General features: G+C 40.5%; 1 pseudogene; it reads left to right on the top strand.

Moving 5' to 3' along the window:
- The first annotated feature begins 16,391 nt into the window (after positions 1-16,391).
- LOC120780691 lies at positions 16,392-17,094 on the top strand (annotated as a pseudogene).
- Positions 17,095-25,842: the final 8,748 nt, after the last annotated feature.

The following is a 25,842-nucleotide window of genomic DNA, read 5'->3' as shown; positions in this document are numbered from 1 at the left end:
TATATATATATATAGAGTGTGTATTTCAATATCATTACTAGTCCGATTTTGCTTAATTTTCACACTGTAATATAGGAATATCTGGATAATACTATGTACTGAAATTTGCTAAGAAATTGGTATAGCAGGCCCCAAAATATGGATTTTCACAGTAATATGGGCAGGGCCACGACCATTGTCTAATTTTGATACCAGCTACTATTAAGCTCTTTATATAATGTTCCATGCAAAATTTTGTGTGTCTGACGCTTTCTTGTTTATTGATTTTTATATATATTATTATATTTTTACAATTTCTGAAGAGAATAATAAACATATTTGTTTTGATAAAGTTTGGTTCTATTAAGATTAAGTATTTTGGGAGTTATGTGCATTAAACCTATTAATTACAGTAGTTACACGTACTTCTGCCGAACTGTTGTAACCGGAGAAAATGTCTGTCTTTTTATGAATAAGCTAAAGAAGGTATTAAAAATATTTATAAAATTCAGACTTCTTAAAATACTTTCGAAATTTTTTTGTTTAATTTTCCAAACGTCTCGCCACGAGGTAATAACTAAAAAACTTTATGTTAAATGTTTCTTTCAATAGTTTATTTTCCTCATACAAATCTTCAGATGTGCTATATATTGCTGTTACCAAGTTTGTTTAAGCAAAATTTTTTAATATTGTCAGCAGTTTTTTATACTACAAGTATGTTAGTCGTATTCTACTAGATTACAACAGTTTTATTGAGTACATACCATGTATGGTGAGTCTTACTTTTAAGATAACTCATTTGTTGTTTGAAAATATTTAGAGGTCTTTTGGTTTCTTCTGATGAAGCGTTTAGTTTATGAAATATTTTAGGAGAAAATTCTGTAATGAAAGCATGCTGTTTAAGATTTAAGTTCTTTAGAATACAGTCCTGCGCATAATTAGTAAGGACACAAACCAATACCAGTCAGCTGATTACTGAATTCTGAATGATCAATATAATTGTATCCTCCTTTTAGTCTTGTATTCGTAGACTAGTAGTTTCACTTGACGGAATTCAATACCACTTTTGTACATCTTTTTGGTGCTTCCTGTGAGGAATTTATTGGATCCTGGTTTAATGTAGAGATTTTAATTATCGCTAGTTTGAATATACGTACTTCAGCGCATGCCGCAATTGTTCGCATTGGCAAAATGACAGAAGAAGCCATCATGATCCGGACAACATTGAGTGCGATGTGATTCGCGCACAGTTGGACAAACATTTCTTTGAAAGGTTTATGGAGTATCATGTGGACCTGGTGCCTTCGGCACAATCCAGCGAATTGACCACACATGACGACTTCATGGCTGCTACGGAGTTGCTGTACACATAAATATGTATCTGACCACGTCGTGTATGAGGCGTCAGAAGGTGGCAATTGTGTGGCGAATCAATTGGACATGCGATTAAATCCAAATAAGATTCCTGTTTTCAATGGTGATCCAGCGAATTGGCTGCCTTTCAAAGATTTGTTCGAGGCACTCAGTTCACAATCGTACGGATCTGGATTCCAGTTACAAATTAAGCAAATACCGTTGGTCAGTGGGCTTTATACAGGCGGCTATGAGGACATGTGGCAGGAGATGAAACGACGATTTGATAATTCACGCTTCTTAGTAAAATCTCACATGCAGGGTATCCTGAATTTGCCCAACCAACCCGTCCAATCCCAGAAAGCCTTGCTTCGACTAGTCGACACTGTTCAAAATGTGATGCGAGCCTTAAGTGTTATGGATCTTCCGGTAAAGCATTGGGACACTCTATTGGTGCCACTTCTGCAACCTAACTTGCCCACACAATCATCAGGTATGAGTGGGGGATGAGCCTTCAGATGAACAACATACTAATGTCTCAGGACTTTTTGACATTTATTGAGAAGCGTGCCAACAATCTGCCTCAAGGAGCTACGAACTTGGTGTAACAACTCTTCATCAGAGACCAATCCGACCCGTTAAGGCTAACGTTGCAACGGCAACGGGTTACGGTTGTTTGCCAACTTTGCGCTAACCGACACCGAATACACAAATGTCAACGGTTCGTCAATCTTTCCATACCGGAACGGAGGGATACAGTTAAGCGGTTTTCATTATGTTTCAACTGCCTTGGAAGTGATCATGGATTTCGTGATTGTACATCGCGGGATTGTTTAAAGTGCCATCACCGTCATCATACGATGCTCTGCAAGGCAACGGTGCGAACAATTCACCGACTATGGCGGAAGCCATCAACAAGAACAGACCCGATCGGAATATATCCGTGGACACACCTTCAACGCATGTTCCACAGGTATACGCACGACAGCAGTGACATTTGAGGAAGGTAGGTCATTTCTCATTAATGGAGACCGGACCATTTTGCTAGCGACTGCGAAGGTTATCCTAACTGACCACAATGGAGGAAAATTTGCGTGTCGCCCTCTCTGCGACCTTGGTTCTCAGGTGAGTTCTGATCACCGATGCTACTACAAAACGTATGTGTCTTCGTAGGCGCCCAAGGGAGATACGATTGAAGAAATTGGTTCTACCGCTGCCGGCTTCAGCAAGAGTCATATACAGCATACAGATGCAGGCTGTCTTTGATAACAGCAGTAACTACAAACTCGAAGCTTATGTCGTGCCGACAATAACCTCACTAACGCCAGATACGCATATTGACGCAGAAGCTTGGAGCCATTTAAAGGATTTACCACTAGCTGACACAACATTTGGCACTCTGAGTACAGTATATCTATTACTTCCTTGGTGCTGACGTATTAACGGGACTCTTTCAGTAGGGCTTCATACAGGGTTCTACAGAGCAACTTTGCACTTTAAACACTCGTCTTGGTTGGGTAGTGCTTGGACCAGTCACAAATTCTGCTCACTCCGCTTTACATGGTCTCTCACTGCTAAATGCGTCAACGAACAACGACTAGACACGTTACTTAGAAGCTCGAAGAAGCCATACTATCATCCGATATACTCGTGGATGACTGTGAGACGATCTTCAACGACACACAGTTACCCGCTCTTCAAACGGCAGGTTACCAAAAGTGCAAATACTATTTTGACCAGATGCTTTCCTGCTCTTAGAGAATCTCATCAATCGGCAGTCCACCAGTTTCTACAACTCGAGCGGCAGTTGATGAACGACCCCCGTTATATCGGGAGCAGTACATTGCATTTTATGCGAGAATACATTGCTCTCGATCACGTGGAGGTTAGCAAGCAAACTGTCACCAACAAAGAAAATGGTTATTTCATACCTCATCATGCGGTAAACCACAAAATTTTTCGCATAGTTTTCAACGCTTCCGCGAAGACATCGTATGGGACATCTTTAAACGACACAAAGTTTTATGGGCCACAACTACATGCCTCTATCCCCCACACAGCTAAATACTGGAGGTGGAGATTTACACCAAACTGTCCTGGAAAATAAATATAGAAAAAGAACAAATAAAGCATACATGGCCTACTATACTTGTGGCTAAATGAGGTAAGCTGCCCCCCCCTAATGCCACTACACGAATACACCACCACCATCAATACACCTCACACACCGAAGCTACATTCCACAGGACCCACACATCAACACTACCCACACGCGAGAGGACATCCACACACGCAAACACATAGCACACTGGTGAAAAGGTCAACTAAAAAGTTAAGATCAGTCTCGTTTTGATCTCGCAAACGAAATATACGCATCGCCGCCTAATTCTCGTTTTCCCGCCGTCGCCTGCGATTTAGTAAAATCTCGAATCAAAATTTGTAATTACTCTACTGAAATTGTACTCATTAAAAGGGGCTCAGTAAACCCAAATTGAATTTACACATTAACCGCGTGTTTTTATTAAAATAAGTGGAAGTGGTAAGTGTCAGCAAGATAAAGTGGTTTGGACATTGCTGCTTTAAACATTGGTCCTTCGAGCCGCTAAGAAAGGCACTATTTGGAAAAATAAAAATAAAAGCAGCGGCAAAATAATTAAAGTGACATATACAAAAAATTAAAGGTGCGGTGGACATACATACATACATATGTATACATATTAATTTACATATACAAAAAATTGTTTTCTATTAAAAATGAAAAAAAAATATACAAAAAAAAAAGGTGTGTGACAGATACATATATATAAAGATACGTACATATAAAAGAAAAAAAGAAAATATCAAGGAAAAAATAATTTATAAAAAGAAAAAGTGGTGCATGCACATATACATACACATACATATATCCCTTTCCGACCGTATACGCACAATTGTGCGTGTGCGTTTAAATTTTATTATCTCCTTCAATATCTGCCCTATTATAATGAGATCTGAATAGCACAATTGTGTGAGCTGTTTGCTTAATAAAAAACATAACGGACCGTTTTCGGAGTCCGTTAGTTTTGGTGAATTTTGCTAATTTAATATTGCATTTCAATCATTTGCAAAAATGAGTCGGAGGAGTAAGTATGATAAATTATTTGACTTGTTTAAAAATTAAAAATCATTATCAAAAATGTGTAGTCTCAATCAAAACAGAACACGTTTTAATTAAAAAGTGGCATTCAGTATTTATTTTGTAACTTCAAGTGTTTTTTAGATTGTTTTGTTTCAAGTGATACAATTGTGCGTGTCAGGACTTATTTAACGAAATATGAATATGATCTGAATATGAGCAATTCATTGAAGACGAAATACTTAGTGCACTATTGCAGTCGGATTTAGAGGATTTAAGTAGCGATGACGAGCTTGTGGATGCGACTTGACAACTACCTTCTGTGGGAGATGAAACTTTAGACGATCAAAGTGACGAAGATGATCACGAAATTAACGCTGCGGAGACACCACAAAATGTCACTGAAAACGCCAATCGCCGTGATATTTGGAGGAAAAGACCTTTTGATATACAATTGGAAGAGAGTGTTTCTCAATCTGCGGAAACTAACGTAACTTTAGAGTCTCCTAAACATTATTTCTTTGCTTATTTCAATGACGATTTTTTAAAAAGAGTAGTGGAGTACACAAACAGGTACCATATGCTTACGAAAGGAAAACCACTGGAGGCTACAATCGGAGAAATAAAGAATTTCTTTGGTATAATTGTTGCAATGGGTTGCATACGTTACCCAAGATTGCGCATGTACTGGGAAAAACAAGACTTAGCTGATACAATGAGTCGCGATCGTTTTCCTTCTTTTGCGCATGTGTCTCCATGTGGTGGACGCCAATGAAGTAACAGAAGAAGAGAAACAATCCAATGTCTTTTGGAAAATAAAAACTTTGATTGAAATTGTTAGATCAGCTTGTCGAAGCCTTCCCAGAAAGCCAGGCGAACAAATGATCCCATTCACTGGCCGTTGTCCTGTTCGACAAAGTCTCCCTAACAAACCAAGAGGAGTGGGATTGAAGAATGAAAGTGGAAAGTGGTGAAAATGAAGAATGAAGTTTTAACAACATCTGAAGGTCTGGTGCTTGATTTTGAAATCTGTCAAGGAAAGACGACACCACTTTCGAATACGAACTTGGGTCTAGGACCAGCCTTCGTTTTGCGTTTGGTTGAAACACTGCCAGAAGGTTCAAAAGTTTTTTTGATCGCTACTTTACGACAATACCGCTTCTTCAGATGCTTTTAAGTCGTGGTATTTATGCCACTGGGACAATAATGAGAAACAGAATAAAAATATTCACCTCACCAATGAAAAACAAATGAAAAGGGCGATATGAAAGAATTTTGTCATAGCGAAGACAATATTGTCGTGGTGCAGTGGAAAGATTCTAAAGCGGTAATACTGGCATCATCAGCTTATGGTTGTGGACCGGTTTCCAATGTTAAACGCTGGGAAAAAAAAGAAAAACAATATGTTGAAGTTCCAGCCCCAAGGATAGTAAGAGAATACAACAAATCGATGGGAGGCGTGGATATTTGTGATCAGTTAATGGAGGCATATCGCGCTAAAAGTTTTCATACATTTAATTGATCTTGTTTGCTGTAACGCTTGGCTACAATATAGAGATCATAGCAAAATAAACTCGCAATCTCGGGAAGATTCTCATGACCTGCTAAGTTTTAAATTAGCTTTAGCTGAACAACTGATCGCTATTGAGAAAAGGACACATGTTGAGTATGAATCCGACACAGAGGAAGAAGAAACTCAAGGTTTTGCAGAAAGATATCGTCCATCTTCACATGGCTTGATCGGTTCAACCACTGGCCAATTGAGCATGATTTGTCATCCGCAAGATGCTGTAGGCTTGTTGGTTGTAGATCTCGGACACGCACATTTTGTTCCAAATGTCAAATTTATTTATGTTTAAATAAAAGACAAAATTGTTTTATGAAATATCATACAGAAAAACAATAAATATAATAAAAATAAAAATAAAATTGAATTAAAGAACATTTCGAGTTATGTATGAACATTTTTTTTATTTGAAATCAGACCGAAACGCAACAATTGTGCGTATCCTAGAAATAAAGGATAAACTGAAAATTTAAAAAAACAAACGTATTGGTTATTATCTACAATGGCCAAAGTAATAGGACCTAAAAGAGAAACAAATTTTATTAAGTAGATTTGCTATAGGCCGGAAAGGGATATATAAACCAAAAATTAAAAAAAAAAATATATATATATACGTATATATAACAAAATAATTGCGGTATACATATACAATAAATAAAAAGCAGTTTGAAAAACGGACACGAAGCGGTTCCGTGTTGTGGTAACAATATCGAAAAAAACAGAAAATACAATAATAACAATAAACGTAACTCCGTGGGTGCAGTTATAAAAAAAAAAAAGCAACGTATAAATACATGTACATAAAATACAGTGTTTAAAACCAAAAACCCAAAAAAAAAAAAATACGGAAAATCGGGCGAAATATTATTTATCAAAACAAAAACATCCACACGGGCGCGAAGCTCAATACATGAATAAAAAAAAATCTTTGCGAAAATTAAACATTAATAAACTTAAAACAAAAATTAAAAAAAAAAACAAAAAAGGAATTTAATTAAAAATAAAAACAACCGGAGGAAAGCCAAGCAACGAGAGGAAAATCCACAACCACGAAACAAGCACCAAAAAGGAAAGGAAACGGACAGGAAGCAGATTGAACGCAGTAGCATATACTAGCCCCCCCGCCCTCATTTTAACCGCATATAAAGCCCTCAAAGTCCCTTGAAGCGGCACAAAGTGAGTGTATCAACTCCATTTATTATTTTAAATTATTTGAACTTATTTGCATATATGTATGTTGAAAGTTACAGTTGATCCCTATAAAAACTGTATACGATCCTGTAAATTTTAATAGAACGGTTGCTACCAAACTGTCCGAACTTACGGTTGTTTCCGGGAAACCGAAAACAGTTTTGTACATTACACATGTACATCCAAATATATGTATGAACAGTATATGGTATAATATATATATATATATATATATATATATATATAATTGTATATATACTGGCATATACATATCTGATAAAAGGCCTACTTATGCTTACATTTGTGTATCTAAACACACAACATTAAAAATCAAAAAAAAAAAATTTCAAGTATTCACTTGACAACATTTTCCGGCAATACCCCTTATACTCAACAGTATAAGCAGGATTGCGCAAAAAATAAGCTAAGGCAATTGCGAAATTCAAAAAGAGAAAAAAAAAAATAACAAACCCAAACATACATATATGCCAATAGTCACCACTTTCATATGTACATACCTTACATACCGAAACAAAGTGAGGAGAAACAAAATTAATGCGACATACACCCACATGTATGTATAAACAACATAACAAAGAATTTTACATATTAACAAAAGTGCATACCTGCACTTCACCGATTTTCTATTCCCGCGTTATCCGTACGGCAAATAATATACGCACTGATATACGGCATACAATTTGCCTATGCCGGTATATACAACGTACATAGGGTACAAAATTAAATTAAAATTTTACAATTTTTACAAACTTCCGGAAAAATAAAGCGGTAAATGCGAAATTTTAATTTATTAAAAAATTTTAAAATTTGTTATTAAAAAAAAAAAAAATTAATCATGGACAAATAAAACAAAAAATTTTAAGCGTTGGTAGAAAGAAAAAGCAATTAAATACGTATTGCCATTTTCAAGTATTTACACACACATACTTATATTCAAAGACCAAATCGGAACCTGTCCAGCAATACCCCTTGTTCTTGTTAAAGCACAAGCAAGCAGGATTGCAAACAAAACAAAACAAAAAAATAAATTTTTTGCATCTTACGTATGCACATAAACACGCACATATTGTGCAAACTTATATACAAAGGTCATCAACCTTTTTCTCCTTTTTGCATTATCGCTCGTATACGCAAGTATTTGCTAACGAGTACGAAACATTAAATAAAATAAAAAACAAAAACAAGAACAAACTAGTAGCTAAATACATAAGCACCGGGAATAAGTAAAAAGAAATACGCGTTCGCTATTTGATACATTGCGTATACAACAAAAAAAAAACCTTTTTATCTTAAAGATTTCACGCGTACTTATTGTTATCAAAAGTACACTGAGAGAATTTTTCTTTTCTCATATATATATTTCAATATTATCACATTATCTAAATGAACGGAGATTCTAAGGAATTTAAATCAACACAATATTTAAAAGTACAAAAAATGATTTCAGAAGAAAAGAGCCCATGTACAGCTGCTGATGCTACACGCTCAGAGCAAGGTGATACAAAGCAAAAAAAGCTGAAAGATATTTCATATACTAAATTTATTGCTGAGAGTGACAGTCTAATTCGATACTGCACTCGGTTTTCATCTTCACCGATTCAAGACAATTCTGAATCGGTATTAGAAATCAAAAAAGAAAATCTAAGCAATTTCTGGACACGTCTCCAAGCTGCGTATGACGCAATTGTAGAATCTGACGAATCAGATTTACCTGAAAACTTCAAATCTTCAGCATACTCCAAATATGAACACTGCTTAGACCAGTACGAGGAAACGAGAGCTATGATCTCCGACCAATTGAGATTAATTAAAGCAATTGCACTACTCCACAACCGATAGTAGAGCTGCCACAAATTCAAAGCCAAGAGGCGAGTTCAGGCATTCACCTTAAAGTGCCAGCATGCGATACAGAAATATTTCATGGAGGTTATGAACAATGGCCGTCCTTCCGGGACATGTTTACGGCCGTGTACATAAACCATCCTAAATTATCTAATGCACAAAAATTGTATCACCTACGATACAAGACAAAAGGTCAAGCAGGGGTATTAGTCAAACAGTTCGCTCTTAATGATGAAAATTTCAATTATGCTTGGGAAGCTCTAAAAGCTCGTTACGAAAACGAAAGAATATTAGTCGACAAACAAGTCACAATATTAATGAATTTACCAAAAATTCAAAAAGAAACAAGTGAAGAATTTATAAAACTTCAATCCACTGTTTCAAATTGCTTGTCGGTTCTAACGACACAGAATATTCCCACAGACAATTGGGACCCCATTCTGGTAAATATATGCACATCCGCATTACCAGAAAAATCGTTACTTTTGTGGGAGCAATCGCTCTCATCACGAAGAAAGTGCCCAACGTGGCAACAAATGAACGATTTCTTAACTACCCAATACGAAATTGCAGAAAGGGTAGATAAAAAATGGTCAGAACTAAAACGTTCAACACGACCTAAATCGAAGCTTCAGTAGACCCCAAGCGAGTAACAACAACAACTTAAATCGTAGTTTTTCAAAACACAAGCGTTCACATCCGAACAAAATAAACATACGTCATGCGAACTGTGTAAAGGAGGGCACAGGCTGAAATCTTGCGAGAAATTTAAAAACTAAACATTAACGAAAGAAACAATTTCGTAAGAACAAAAAACTTTGTACCAATTGTTTGTCTCATGCGCATGCGCTCAAAGATTGTGAAAGCAAATTTAATTGCGTTTATTGCCATAAACGACATAACTCAATGCTTCACATTACAAATTTTTCCAGCTTCGCTCAAAATAACGCTAATGTTAAAAGAGCTGCGGGATTAGTTGCAACAGCAAATCCCGACTTACAAAATTCAGAAAATTGCCAAGAAGCACCATGCTGCTCAAAGGCTTTAAAAACTCAGACGCTACACAGCGAAAACCAAAGCAGTGTATTATTACCCACAGCAGTGGTCTCCATCGAGCACCGAGGAGAACTGTTTAAACTTAGGGCCTTAATAGACCAAGGATCTCAACGATCTTTTATAGCGTCAAGGGCACAAAGTAGGCTACAACTGCCAACAAAACTAGCTAATTTTGAAATTACGGGAATGGGCGGAAGAGTAGTACAAAACTCAAACAAAATCTGCCCCATTACCCTTATTTCCCCAAGCGGATAAGCGCATTCAAGCAGAAGCTATTGTCTTACCGCAACTAACAAACATGCTTCCAAGCTATCATATAAATAGCAAGCATTGGCAAAAGGTTTCACACCTTAAGTTAGCAGACCCCAACTGCAACACTCCCGCTCAAATAGATATTCTATTAGGCAGCGATCTCATACCTCAAATTATTCTCGAAGGTGTTGAGAAAATTACAAAAACACTTCTGGCGCAAAATACCATTTTCGGATGGGTCCTAAGCGGACTAGTTGCGGAACCAGTCACAACAATGACAACTCAAGTCGAAGAAATCTCAAACGAATACCTCAATACTCAACTAAAGAAGTTTTGGGAGTTAGAAGAACTTCCCCCCATATCAATCACAACCCCAGAAGATCGATATTGTGAGGATTTTTACAAATCCACAACTACTCGATTAGATAATGGCCGGTACGTCGTACGACTACCACTAAAGCCAGAATTTCCCCACACACTCGCCTTAGGTCATTCTCGTACCTCTGCTATCCAACAGTTTTTAAGTATGGAAAAAACCTACTTAAAAAAGGCGAGCTAAAACCAGAATACGATAGGGTTTTAGAAGAATACCTCCATTTAAACCACATGGAGGAAGTCAGCCCTGGCGAAAAAATTATAAAAAGTAAATACAATTCTTTTTACCTGCCACATCATGCAGTAATAAAGCCAGACAAAAAAAAACCACAAAGGTAAGAGTTGTCTTTAATGCATCAAAATCATCAAGTTCGGGGAATTCCTAAATGACATTTTATTTACGGGACCCACGCTTCAGCCAGATTTAATGCTCCTCATACTAAATTGGCGTATATACAAATACGTTTTCAATGGGGATGTTGAGAAAATGTATCGACAAATAGTCGTACATGATGATGATCAAGATTTTCAGCGAATTATTTTCCGAAAATCTCCCAATAGTCCACTACGCGACTTTAAATTAAAAACAGTTACCTTTGGCGTAGACTGTGCCCTATACCTCGCCATTCGTACACTCCACGAACTGGCAGAAGACACAAAGTCAGAATTTCCTCTGGCAACACAAGTGTTGATAACACAAACGTATGTAGACGACATTCTGTCCGGAAGCCACAATCTTCCACAGGCATACGAGTCACTAGCACAAGTGACACAAGCGCTCAATACAGCAGGGTTTCCGTTGAAAAAGATAACGGCAAACCACCCTAATATTTTAAAGGACATACCGAAAGAAAATCTATTAGACACTAATTTCCTTAAATTCGAAAAAGAAAGCACAACAAAAACTTTGGGGATACAATGGAATGCGATATCTGACCAGTTTTCATACACTAATGAGTCAATATCCGCACTATCAGCTATAACAAAGAGGCAAATTTTATCCTCGGTGGCAAAACTTTTCGACCCCGCAGGATGGCTTTCGCCAATTATGATACAAGCAAAGATTCTAATACAAGAATTGTGGCTAGACGGAACTGACTGGGATGAACAAGTGAAACCACTTCGTTTAGAAAAGTGGTCCCAGTTCGCGGGTAATCTGAATGATATCTCACAGATACAAATCCCACGATGGATAAATTATGCCCCAGAGCACAAAGTCGAACTACATGGCTTCTGTGATGCCTCTGAAAAGGCATATTGTGCCACCATCTATGTGCGCACACAATCTGACACAGCGACCACCAGTCACCTACTGGTAGCCAAAGCAAAGGTGGCTCCGCTAAAACAATAAGTCTGCCACGACTGGAACTATGTGGTGCGCTACTACTAGCCAAACTCGTATCCATGGTGCAAACGCATCTAAATATGACCAAATACAAATTGTATCTCTGGTCTGATTCTGAAATTGTATTAGCCTGGTTAGAAAAACCTCCGCATGCATGGAAGACGTATATTTCAAATCGAACGTCTCAAATCCTTGACCTAGTGGGATCAGCCACTTGGCGACACGTGGCCAGTGCTGACAATCCTGCTGACCTCGGTACAAGGGGGTGCAAGCCTCTGCACCTTGCAACCACCACTCTTTGGTGGAATGGCCCTCGATGGTTAATAGAATCCCCCGATTCTTGGCCACGATCGCCCATACGCAATATAATTGCCCCCGTAAGTCGGAAAATCGACTCTTTTCACACGATATTGGATGATACTGACATCCTTGAGCGATTTTCATTATACCCTCGAGCCCTCAGGGTAATCGCTTACATGCTCAAATTCATAGAGCGACTCAAACTTATAATTAAGGGAATAAGCACAGTATATCCTCAAGGCGATACATTGACGCACCAAGACCTGGAAAAGGCAAAGGTCGCTCTTATCACTTATACTCAGTCGCGCCACTTCAGCTGCGAGATGTTACTACTAAGAGAATCGAAGCCGATTGACAAAAAGAGCTCACTCTTAGTACTAAATCCATTTCTGGATACGAAAGGTCTGCTTCGTGCTAATGGTCGGCTTGCTAACTCAAGCCTGACATATAACGAACGCCATCCTCTAATAATACCAGAGAAGTCTCGACTTGCAACATTGCTACTCAAGTATGTACATATACTAATGTTGCACGCGGAACATCGCCTAATGCAATATATAATCCGCCAAGAGTTCTATATTCCCCGGCTTAAGCCTCAAATAAAAAAGTGAATTTTCATGTGCAAGATCTGCACTATGCATAAACAGAAGATGAGGACGCAGATTATGGCAGCACTTCCACCGCAACGCTGCAACTTCGCTCTGCCTTTCACTATCACAGGTGTTGATTTTGCTGGGCCTTTTCAGATAAAGGCGTCCATGCTAAGGTCTCCTACCCTCATGAAAGGCTACGTGGCTGTCTTTGTCTGTTTTACGACAAAAGCAGTGCACCTCGAGCTATGTACTAATCTGACAAAAGAGGCTTTTCTCGCGGTCCAAACTTATGAGCGACAATGGAAAAACCTTTATCGGAGCTCAAAGAACCACAGAAAAACAGTTTGTGGACTTTATTAAACAAGTCTCCCCTGAGATTGTACAAAAGTACGCCCCCCAAGGCATTAATTGGCAATTCATCCCCCCAAGAGCTGCTCATATGGGTGGTTTATGGGAATCAGCTGTAAAAAGCTTCAAATCCCACTTAAAAAAGGTAGCTGGAAACTACAAATTTAATTACGAAGAATTTACAACTCTATTAATTCGCATTGAAGCCGTTCTCAATTCACGGCCACTAACAACACTCTCGCAAGATCCCTCAGATCTCACAGCCCTAACACCAGGGCACTTTCTCAAAGGAGCACCCATTCTGGCCACACCTGAGCCAGGCGTGGAGTCGCTATCCTTATTAAATCGATGGGAAAGAACTAAAATTCTCCATCATAATTTCAGTCGCAGATGGAAAGAAGACTATTTAAAGGACCTCCACAAGAGGTATCGATGAAAAACATCAGAAAATGCGCCAAAGCTTGGAGATTGTGTACTTATTAACGACGATTGTCTCCCACTTACCGAGTGGCGACTTGGCCGTATAGAAAAGCTCCATTATGGCTCAGACGGCCACATCCGGGTCGTTGATCTCCGTACTCAAAACGGAATACTCACCAGACCGCTGGTTAAATTATGCTTTCTACCAACCGCGGATAATAGCGAAATCCGATACTAAACAATCCGAACATAATGCCGTAACACAAATTAAAATAAATCAATAAAATCGCAACCCGCAACCAACCGTTAACAATAGCAATAAAAATACCAAAAAAATGGTCTGTCAATACGACGACCCAGTCATGCCACACAACGTGGCACATTCACACATTTTATTTATATACCACCATGTATATTCAAATACAGTTTCTTACAGAGATCAGGATGGACGTGGACATGCCTACAATCTCAACACCAGCTGTTCGGTCGGCAACCAACGGGGCACGTACTGGGCCTACTCCTCCACTTCGCCCAACCAATGCGACTGTATCGCCTGCCGCTTCTGGTAGAGGCTCAAGAGCAGCCCCATCAACGCCATCCGCTCAAGTCGAGCCGCGTCGCATCCGATGCCCGCTGTGTCGCCGGAAACATCGACTCCAACACTGTGGGCTCTTTAAGGCGCTAACACCAACGCAACGACAGCGTGTGGCCCAGGCACATGAGCACTGCCTCAACTGCCTGTCGCACACGCATGGGACGCAGGAGTGTGTCTCAGCCGATTTATGCCACACGTGTGGCAGACCACATCATACGCTGCTGCACAGGACCCCACGACGCGATGTAGGTCGGCCGGCTGCCCCAAGCACGGGTAGATCAACGCAAGGAAACCGGACGGTGCGACGCCGAACTACTGCAGCCCGGCCTGCGCACCATCAATGGCGTTCGCACCACGTTGCACCAACCAGGCGTCGTCCAAAAGCGCCACAGCATCGCCCCGCTACTGGACTCAGCAACGTAGTGGCCACACTCCAGCAACTGCAAAGATTGCTAGGCTGAATATTCGCCTAGGGGGGCCGGGATGGCTAAATGAGATAAGCCGCCCCCCCCTAATGCCACTACACGAATACACCACCACCATCAATACACCACCCACACCGAAGCTACATTCCACAGGACCCACACATCAACACTACCCACACGGGAGAGGACATCCACACACGCAAACACATACCACACTGGTGAAAAGGGGGTCAACTAAAAAGTTAAGATCAGTCTCGTTTTGATCTGCAAACGAAATATACGCATCGCCGCCTAATTCTCGTTTTTCCGCCGTCGCCTGCGATTTAGTAAAATCACGAATCAAAAATTTGTAATTACCCTACTGAAATTGTACTCATTAAAAGGGCTCAGTAAACCCAAATTGAATTTACACATTAACCGCGTGTTTTTATTAAAATAAGTGGAAGTGGTAAGTGTCAGCAAGATAAAGTGAATTGGACATTGCTGCTTCAAACAACTTGTAAGAAAATCGTCAACAAGAACTGGGTCCTTAAACCAAGTGTAATCATGTGGATCTATACGGCTGTCATAAGACCTATACTTACATGTGGAGCTCTGGTATGAAGGCCAGCGCTAAACAAACAATACAACATTAGAAAATTAAATGGAATACAAAGAGCAGCATGTGCGGGTGTTACGGGTGCAATCAGGTCATGTCCGACTGATGCGCTCAATGTGATCCTGCATCAACTACCAATAGACATTTTTATTCACAAAACAGCAGCTATTGCGGCGATAAGAATAAAAGAATTGGGAAGTTGGAATCAGCAGAACTACGCACATAGTGAAATTCTAAACAAGCTCACCTGGCATTGTCTTCACCCATGACAAATTCCAGTATAGTTCACAACTGCAAGAGAGCACTAAGCTCAACAAAAGACAAGCTCCAACTAAACTTGATCTGGGTTCCCGGCCACAGGAACATTTTCGGTAACGAAAAAGCAGGCGAGTTGGCAAAGGCAAGAGCTTTCCTCAATGAATCCGAGGCGGAGCTAATACCAAGCCCGCTAGGATCGATCAAAGGAGAGATCAATAGACAATTTCAACAAATTGCAAACAACAGGTGGAAAAACATTACAAAATACGGCATAACTAAACAATTATGGCCAACATATGACGGCCATTAAATAGGTCAAGAAAAAGTATTTACAGAATAAAAGCTACCACAATAGGGCACAGGCCATTTGGGGAACATGCGTCCAAAATGGGTATGCCCTACAACGACATCTGCCGTGGCTGCGCAGTAACAGGGAACAAGGAAACAATCTTCCACTTTCCCTGCGAATGCCCAGCTCTAGCACAGATCCGACACAAAACACTCGGAATCCACCAAGCACCAAACCTTGAAGGGATTTCCACCAAAAGCATATCGAACAAAGTAGTTTCTTCGAAACCTCAAAATGGTTTGAGAGAGAAGGTGAAACGTAATAGCAGATACAGGAGGTTCTACGAATAGTGTGTCAAAATGGCAAATCAAGTGCTAATTGAGCCCGATAGGGCTGCACTTCTACCTACCTACCTATCCTTCACCGTTTTCGGAAATGCAAGGTAGCCGTCACTGCAGACATACAGAAGATGTTCCGACAAATACTGGTAGACAGACGACATCGTAAATGGCAACGAAAACTTTGGCGTGAATCACCAAATGAAGCTCTTCAAGTGTACGAATTGAAGACGGTAACTTATGAAATGGCTTGTAGCCCATTCAACGCAATACGCGCACTGCGTCAATGTGCGATTGATAATTGTGAAGTCATCAATGACCCAAGCCGGGCTGCTGCAGCGCGTCATAGCATTATAATTTCTATGTTGATGGCAATTTGGATAGCGTCGACAGAGATGAACTTGCTGTTCCCCGTGCTCAATATATTGGGAAAATGGAATTCCAATTCTGCACGTATTATCTGCGATAACCGGTACAACTGTTTCTGCATCAGAACTGGAGTTGAACAACTCAACAACAAAGGTTTTAGGTCTTTACTGGGATCCAGTGAGCGACGAGCTCTTCTTCAAGGTAGGCTTGGTTGACGACACTTCAATGCACACCAAGCGAAAGGTTTTGAGTGACGTGGCGAAGCTATGTGATCCAACTGGGGTATTGGCACCCGTAGTCGTGGTGGCGAAACTATTCATACATGACTTGTGGAAGGCTGGTCTGGCAGCAACGATCGATAAAGGTGGTACGTCACGCACAGTTCTTGTTTCAGCGAAGACGAAGATAGCACCAATTAAGGATGTGACGATACCGCGCCTCGAACTTGTGGTGCTCATCTTCTAACTAAGGCGATGGACAACGTTCGTCAAGCTTTAGGTCTACAGGACGTCCCATGTACATATTGGAGTGATTCCATTATTGTTTTACGCTGAATTCGCAAACCACCATCCACGTTCAAACAATATGTATCCAATAGGGTAGCTTACATCCAAGCCAATTCAGACATCAACGCTTGGAAGCATATTCGCTCGGAATCAAATCCAGCCGACTGTGCAAGCAGAGGCCTATCTCCCGCCGTCTAAGCAGATCATCATCTTTGGTGGACCGGACCGACGTGCATTCACCAAGGCGTGGGGGAAATGCGTTTACCTTCTTTAACGGAGGAGGAGGAGCACCTCTCCATTGCTGAATATCGTGTGGTCTCCATCTTCGTTTCTAGAGCTAATTACCATAGAGGAATTTAACAAATTGAGTCGTTTACTTAACACCACTGTTCGGTTAAGGCGCTGGTTACCGAAATATCGTGGTTACAGGAACGATGTAGTTTCCGTCGCAGACCAGCACTGGGCGCTACTTCTGCATGTTCGACAAGCACAAGGTAATCATTTTATACAAGAAATTAAGTCTCTTACATTGCATTCGAGAATTGCGGGTGGCAGTGAAATCTTAGCACTCAATCCTTTCCTGGATGGTGATTGACTCACAAACTCCGACTTAAATGAAGATCAGCGACATCAAATTATAATTCTTCGTGGAGCCCTGGCTTATTTACTAGTCTCTGATGCACATAAACGTTGCTTACATGGTGGTAGACAACAAATGCTTCAGTTCCTTAGACAACGTTTCTGGCTTATAGGGGCACGGGCGCAAGTAAAATCTTTCATATGGACATGCACTACATGTCGTAGGCACAAATTATACAACGCCAACAAATGGCTTCGCTCCCGAAAGAACGTGTACTAGTGGCTCCACCATTCTCTCGTAGTGACTTGGATTACTGCGGGCCATTCCATGCACGTGTGTGAACGCATCGCGCCACCCCGACTACAAAAGCCTATGCTGCCATATTTATTTGTATGGCGTCACGAGAGGTGCACATTGAGCTGGCAGAAGACTTGAGTACACAGGCATTTATAGATGTTTACGATCGTTTCATTAGTCGACGGGGTATTTGTACCATCTTAAACACTGGTAATGGAACACAATTTGTAGGAGCTAATCGTCAAATGCAGGAAGACTTGAAGGCTTGGGTAGCAGCAGATGCTCAACAACATCTGGCAGCTGAAGGTACACGTTGGAAATTCATAACCTCTTCCGCACCACATCACGGTGGTCTATGAGAGGCAGCAGTTCGTTCAGCCAAAAAGCATCTGCTAAGGGTCATGGGCAGTCAGACGTTGCATTATACTGAGTTGTCTACTCTCCTGACTCGCATCGAGACGTGTCTAAATTTGAGACCACTGATAGCTCTCTACGATGATTCGGAAGTTGGGGTAGCCCTAACACCGGGTGACTTCCTGATCGGACGACCACTCAATTGTCGTCCAGATCCCCCATTGCCTGAAGCTCCAGAAAATCGTCTTCGATATTGGCAACACCTCCAGAAAATGTTGGAGCATTTTTGGCGCCGCTGGCAATCCAAATATCCAAACACTCTTCAGACACGGAAAAAATGGACTAAATCGGAACCCAATGTTCAGCGTGGAGATGTAGTTCTTATACGTGGTGATAATTTGCCACCATCGGTTTGGCGTATGAGACGGGTGATTGACGTTCACCCGGGTAGTGATGGTCTGGTACGTACCGTGACAATAGAGTACAATACAAACCAGACATCATCAAATGGACTTCCTATTAAGCAGCGGTGTCGGCGACCGGTGCAGAAGTTATGCCGCCTTACAGGTCCTACAGAAGAATTACTGAACCGCGAGGGCTCAGCCGGGCAGGATGTTCAAGATTTAAGTTCTTTAGAATACAGTCCTGCGCATAATTAGTAAGGGCACAAACCAATACCAGTAAGCTGATTGCTGAATGCTGAATGATCAATATAATTGTATCCTCCTTTTAGCTTTGTATTCGTAGACTAGTAGTTTTACTCTAGCTTAGTGAATGTAAATGTAGTTTTCTATAGACATACATACATACATATACATATGTATGCACATTTGTATCATGTCGCGTGATGCTACAATCCGTTAACCAAATGTATGTATATTTAAGGAGATATTCAGTAAAGAAGCGGCCTATTTCGTGATAGACGGTTATGCGATGCAGACGTGCTTTTTTAACTGACGGAATCCAATACAACTTTTGTACATATGCTATCTCTTCATTTTAGAATTTGTGTTGCGATTGAAAGTTGCGAAAATAATGGTGATCAGTCTGAATTTCAAGATTTGTAACACCAAACAAGAAGTTCCTTAAATTTCTTAAAGACCGCACAACCTTATGTTTTATTTGAAGCATCAGTGTTTAGAACGATTTTTATACTCTTGTAACCTGTTGCTACAGAGTATAATACTTTTGTTCACCTAACGGTTGTACTATATATAAATGATTAGGATGACGATACACGATAAAATCCGGGTGAATATCTGTCTGCCCGTCTATCCGCGCAAGTTACATACCCATACTCTAAACATGTAGTAAATATAAATATAGTAAAGACTTAATATCGTACTAACATAAAATTGGATTCCACATTAGGCTTAGTTGTGGAATAAGAGAGTGAGCGTATTTCGGGTATGCTAACGCCAACTCAACTAAAAACATATATAAGTATATATATACATATATATATACATAAATAGTATATATAAGTAAACAAGCTAATATTAGAAGCGAACTAACAAAGAATGTTAGTACAGTTAGCATTAGGATAAGTAGTATGTAAACTAATAAGAAATGTAAAATTAGTCAGTCTTAAGATTCAGTTTAATAAAGGCGGTTGTGAAAAAAAAGGCCAAAGCTCTTTTTTTTTTATTCCTAAACTATAACTCGCACGCTATAACTTGAGTAAAAATTAAGATATCTTGATGAAACTCGATACACATGTTTCTTGGCAAAAAAGTAAGTTTAAATTAAATTACATGCCATAGATTGTATGATAGGGCTTTATATGTGCCGGTGTAAAAATTGGACGATTGAAGTGGCACCGCCCACTATTAGGTTAAATTTTAGATCGAAGAACCTGCCCGACTGATTTCAACGAAACATAACATTCTTCTAATATTCTAATGTTACATTTTGAAAATGAACGAAATCGGACAAAAACCACGCCTACTTCCTATTTAGCACAATTTTAAATTCCTCTTGATTTGTTCAGTTTCCACGACACAAATCAAGAAGCAGTTAATATAACGGAATAAAACTTTGCACGAATATTTCCTTTATCGTATGCATCTTATGACCATAAATTACTAAAATCCATAAAAAGCTGTGGAAGCCGCTAGGTACCGAATATTTGGACCCCATTACCTACTGTTGTCTTTTTACGACAAATATCAGTCAATGTGTAAGATATATAATTGAAATTGAGCGAAAAGTTGATCTAGCCCCATAAAACAAACATATAACATCCTACTTTACTCCATATGTTTGGTAATGGTATGTGAGGTACTTTAATGAATCTTAGGGAATATTTTATGAGTGTGTGACATATTCTTGTTATGAAGCATTGTCAAAAATTGATAAAATCGAGTGGATACTATCCCCAACTCCCATATACAACATATGTGATTCAAGTGGAAGTACCTTTTTCAATATCTTTATATATATATATTTTTGACAGATCACGCATGAGTCGTGTCAAGCTGTCACGTTACATTTCATCATGGAAAGACTTGCGCCTTTACAACCTTTACAAATCGTTCAACTTTATTATGAAATTTCAAGTTCTGTAAAGAATGAGTTTCGCGCGCTTCTCTCAAATTATCAACATAATTGAGACCCAGCGTTCATTATTGGATAATATTCGGGCAAATAAATCACGTCCAGCACCCAGAGAAGAAAATATAGCAGCCGTAGCTGCAGGTATAAGGCTCAATTCTGGCTGGTAAGTAAACAAGCTAAATTTCTGCATTATTCAATGAATTTAGTGAGAAAACATCTCTGTGAGAAAATGGTTTCACGTTTTTGGCCGGTCAATTGGCCAACAAGATTTTGTGATATGACACTGTAAGACTTTTTTCTGTGGGTATATGTAACGTGTAAAGTCTATGCGGACAATCTCCCTTCAATTCAGGCCTTGGAGCAAAACATCACCCATGTCATTCGCCAGTTACCAATCGAAATGCTCGAACGAGTCATCGATATATAATCTACATATCATGACGAATATGTCAGGCAGTACACCCAACTTTTTTTTTACTTATGTAGATACGTTCCTCAGAAATCCGTGTAAAAAAAAGAGGCGTTTCCTATAGTAAAATTATGGATACGTTCCATGTCATCTGAAAACCGTGTAAGATGAAATAAAAAACCATATTTACCTCGAAACTGTGTAAAAAAAGTTGAAAACTATAAAATTTCAGATATGCATACGAATTGTATGTTCATATGGCATTTTATTGAGCAATAAAACTTAATATACATAACACTGGCCTACACTCATTTTGGTGCCTAAGATTCAAGACCTGATTTTAGGTATATTTTGTGACTTAATACGAAAATATCAGTCACATTTTTCATATCAGTTCTCGTTTGTGTGGAACCCACGCCTTATCTTGGTTGCCAATTTCAATACCAAAGTAAGCAGAATACAGGAGAATTACAATGCCATTAATCGGTTTCCGTTGATTTTTCATTATATACTCGCCGCATATATAACAAAACTTGTCAGGATCATTACTGCAACTGCTCGACTTACTTTCCATAATAAATTTGTACTTCTAATCTTATAAAAGTGATAATCAGATTGACAGACTTTGAATAAACCCGGAAAAAATTAAAATAAGACTTGTAGGTAAACCAGAGCTGTCAGCTGACATCTAGTAGCAGCAATACAGTTAATGCTACCTACTTTACCGACTACAGATACGGACAGAGCTGCACCAAACAAAAAACTGTTTTTATGTAGGCCAGTGTAATCGATACAGGTGAAAAATTTCCTCTTCTTCTTCTTAATTGGCGTAGACACCCCTTACGCGATTATAGCCGAGTTAACAACAGCGCGCCAGTCGTTTCTTCTTTTCGCTACGTGGCGCCAATTGGATATTCCAAGCGAAGCCAGGTCCTTCTCCACTTGGTCCTTCCAACGGAGTGGAGGTCTTCCTCTTCCTCTCCTTCCCCGGCGGGTATTGCGTCGAATACTTTCAGAGCTGGAGTGTTTTCATCCATCCGGACAACATGACCTAGCCAGCGTAGCCGCTGTCTTTTAATTCGCTGAACTATGTCAATGTCGTCGTATATCTCGTACAGCTCATCGTTCCATCGAATGCGATATTCGCCGTGGCCAATGCGCAAAGGACCATAAATCTTTCGCAGAATTTTTCTCTCTAAAACTCGTAACGTCGACTCATCGGTTGCTGTCATCGCCCAAGCCTCTGCACCATATAGCAGGACGGGACTTATGAGGGACTTATAGAGTTTAGTTTTTGTTCGTCGAGAGAGGACTTTACTTTTCAATTGCCTACTCAGTCCGAAGTAGCACCTGTTGGCAAGAGCAATCCTGCGTTGGATTTCCAGACTGACATTGTTCGTGGTGTTAATACTGGTTCCTAAGTAGACGAAATTATCTACAACTTCAAAGTTATGACTGTCAACAGTGACGTGAGAGCCAAGTCGCGAGTGCGACGACTGTTTGTTTGATGACAGGAGATATTTCGTTTTGCCCTCGTTCACTGCCAGACCCATTTTCTGTGCTTCCTTGTCCAGCCTGGAGAAAGCAGAACTAACGGCGCGGGTGTTGAGGCCGATGATATCAATATCGTCGGCATACGCCAGCAGCTGTACACTCTTATAGAAGATGGTACCTTCTCTGTTTAGTTCTGCAGCTCGAACTATTTTCTCCAGAAGCAGGTTGAAGAAGTCACACGATAGGGAGTCGCCTTGTCTGAAACCTCGTTTGGTATCGAACGGCTCGGAGAGGTCCTTCCCGATCCTGACGGAGCTTTTCGTGTTGCTCAGCGTCAACTTACACAGCCGTATTAGTTTTGCGGGGATACCAAATTCAGACATCGCGGCATAAAGGCAGCTCCTTTTCGTGCTGTCGAAAGCAGCTTTGAAATCGACAAAGAGGTGGTGTGTGTCGATTCTCCTTTCACGGGTCTTTTTCCAAGATTTGGCGCATGGTGAATATCTGGTCGGTTGTTGATTTTCCAGGTCTGAAGCCACACTGATAAGGTCCAATCAGTTTGTTGACGGTGGGCTTTAATCTTTCACACAATACGCTCGATAGAACCTTATATGCGATGTTCAGGAGGCTAATCCCACGGTAGTTGGCGCAGATTGTGGGGTCTCCTTTTTTATGGATTGGGCATAGCACACTTAAATTCCAATCGTTGGGCATGCTTTCGTCCGACCATATTTTACAAAGAAGCTGATGCATGCACCCTATTAGTTCTTCGCCGCCGTGTTTGAATAGCTCGGCCGGTAGTCCGTCGGCCCCTGCCGCTTTGTTGTTTTTGAGGCGGGCAATTGCTATTCGAACTTCTTCATGGTCGGGTAATGGAACGTCTGCTCCATCGTCATCGATTGGGAATCGGGTTCTTCTTCTCCTGGTGTTGTGCGTTCACTGTCATTCAGCAGGCTGGAAAAGTGTTCCCTCCATAATTTAAGTATGCTCTGGGCATCAGTGACTAGATCACCTTTGGGGGTTCTACAAGAGTATGCTCCGGTCTTGAAACCTTCTGTAAGCCGCCGCATTTTTTCGTAGAATTTTCGAGCATTACCCCTGTCGGCCAGCTTATCAAGCTCTTCGTACTCACGCATTTTGGCCTCTTTCTTCTTCTGTCTGCAAATGCGTCTCGCTTCCCTCTTCAACTCTCGGTATCTATCCCATCCCGCACGTGTAGTGGTCGATCGTAACGTTGCGAGGTAGGCAGCCTGTTTTCTCTCCGCTGCGACACGGCACTCTCGTCGTACCAGCTGTTCTTTTGCACTTTCCGAAAACCAATGGTTTCGGTTGCAGCTATACGTAAGGAATTTGAAATGCCGTCCACAGTTCCCTTATACCGAGTTGTTGACGAGTGCTCTCAGAGAGCAGGAGTGCAAGCCGAGTAGAAAATCGTTCGGCTGTCTGTTGTGATTGCAGCTTCTCGACGTCGAACCTTCCTTGTGTTTGTTGACGTGCGTTTTTTGCTGCACAGAGGTAAGTGCGAATCTTGGCTGCAACAAGATAGTGATCCGAGTCGGTGTTAGGACCTCGGAGCTAACGCACGTATAGAACGCTGGAGACGTGTCTTCCGTCTATCACATCATGATTGATCTGGTTGGTGGCTTTTCGAACCCGGAGACTGCCAGGTAGCTTAATGTATCTTCTTGTGCTGGAATCTAGTAGCACAGATAACCATATTTCGGGCCCCGGCGAAGTCAATAAGCATCAACCCATTTGGGGATGTTTCGTCGTGGAGGCTGAATTTACCGACCGTAGTGCCAAATATACCTTCTTTGCCCACCCTGGCGTTAAAGTCGCCAAGCACGATTTTGACATCGTGGCGGGGCAGCTCTCATAAGTGCGCTCCAAGCGCTCATAGAAGGCATCTTTGGTCACATCGTCCTTCTCTTCCGTCGGGGCGTGGGCAACAAATCAGCGATATGTTGAAGAACCTCGCTTTGATGCGGATTGTGGCTAGACGTTCATTCACCGGAGTGAATGATAGTACTCGGCGACGGAGTCTCTCTCTCCCACCACGAATCCAACACCAAACTTGCGCTCCTTTATATGGTGTTACTGTAGTAAATGTCACAAGGACCTACTCTTCTCTGTCCTTGTCCCGTCCATCGCATTTCTTGGACGGCGGTGATGTCAGCCTTATTTCGCGAGGACATCAACCAGCTGGGCAGCGGCACCTTCCCAAGTAAGGTCCGGACATTCCAGGTTGCATGCCCTTATCTCGTAGTCCTTATTTCGTTTGCCATGGTCGTCATCAAAAGGGGGGTTTCTCTTCCGAGGCTGTCGCTTTCTTTTCATTGGGGGTGTTTTTTACGTGGCGGGTCCCAAACCCAGCGCACAACCCTAAGCAGGGGATGTTTCGCCTTCTCACTTTAGCTCGCCTTCAAACGGATGTTCTTAGGCTACCCAGAGGATACTTGGTCAAAGACCGGAAGTAGTGAGCTGCTTGAGCCATGTGTAAAAGAATCGTTTCTGGCCACTTCCAAGTGAATGGCGATCAGAGAACTTTCCTGACTTGCGTGAACATCTACACGTGACTCCATCCTCCTGAACTTCTATACGTGACTCCATCCTTTACATACATTATGGTCTTTAATTTATTACGTCTAATGAGTAAAACACAAAATAGCTTTTCTGTGTTTATACATAAGCAACCGATTTTATTGTTTTTAAAGTATTAACGCGACTATAAACTTTGCGTTTCAAATAAAAAAAATATAATAAAACATAAATTTCAATTATAGTGTAAATGAAATTAAATTAGAGAAAAAAAATTATTTTTTCTCTGCATGCCAGTCTCTTATACCTCATACAAATAATTATATGTGCATAACTAATCCTTGTTTTTCCGCCATATATGAAAAACTATCGCGTTTTTTTTTGCTTTCTCCTCTCATTCGTGTTACCGTAGCGTTCAAAATGTGCATGAGCTTTCGGTGCTGCGTAGTAAATAATTATATGTGCGCATCAGTGCGAAA

The sequence above is a fragment of the Bactrocera tryoni genome, unplaced genomic scaffold (assembly GCF_016617805.1).
Source record: "Bactrocera tryoni isolate S06 unplaced genomic scaffold, CSIRO_BtryS06_freeze2 scaffold_25, whole genome shotgun sequence".
In the NCBI taxonomy this organism is placed as follows: domain Eukaryota; kingdom Metazoa; phylum Arthropoda; class Insecta; order Diptera; family Tephritidae; genus Bactrocera; species Bactrocera tryoni.
Note: the sequence above shows the minus strand (reverse complement) of the source record. Positions and strands in the feature narration are given on the sequence as shown.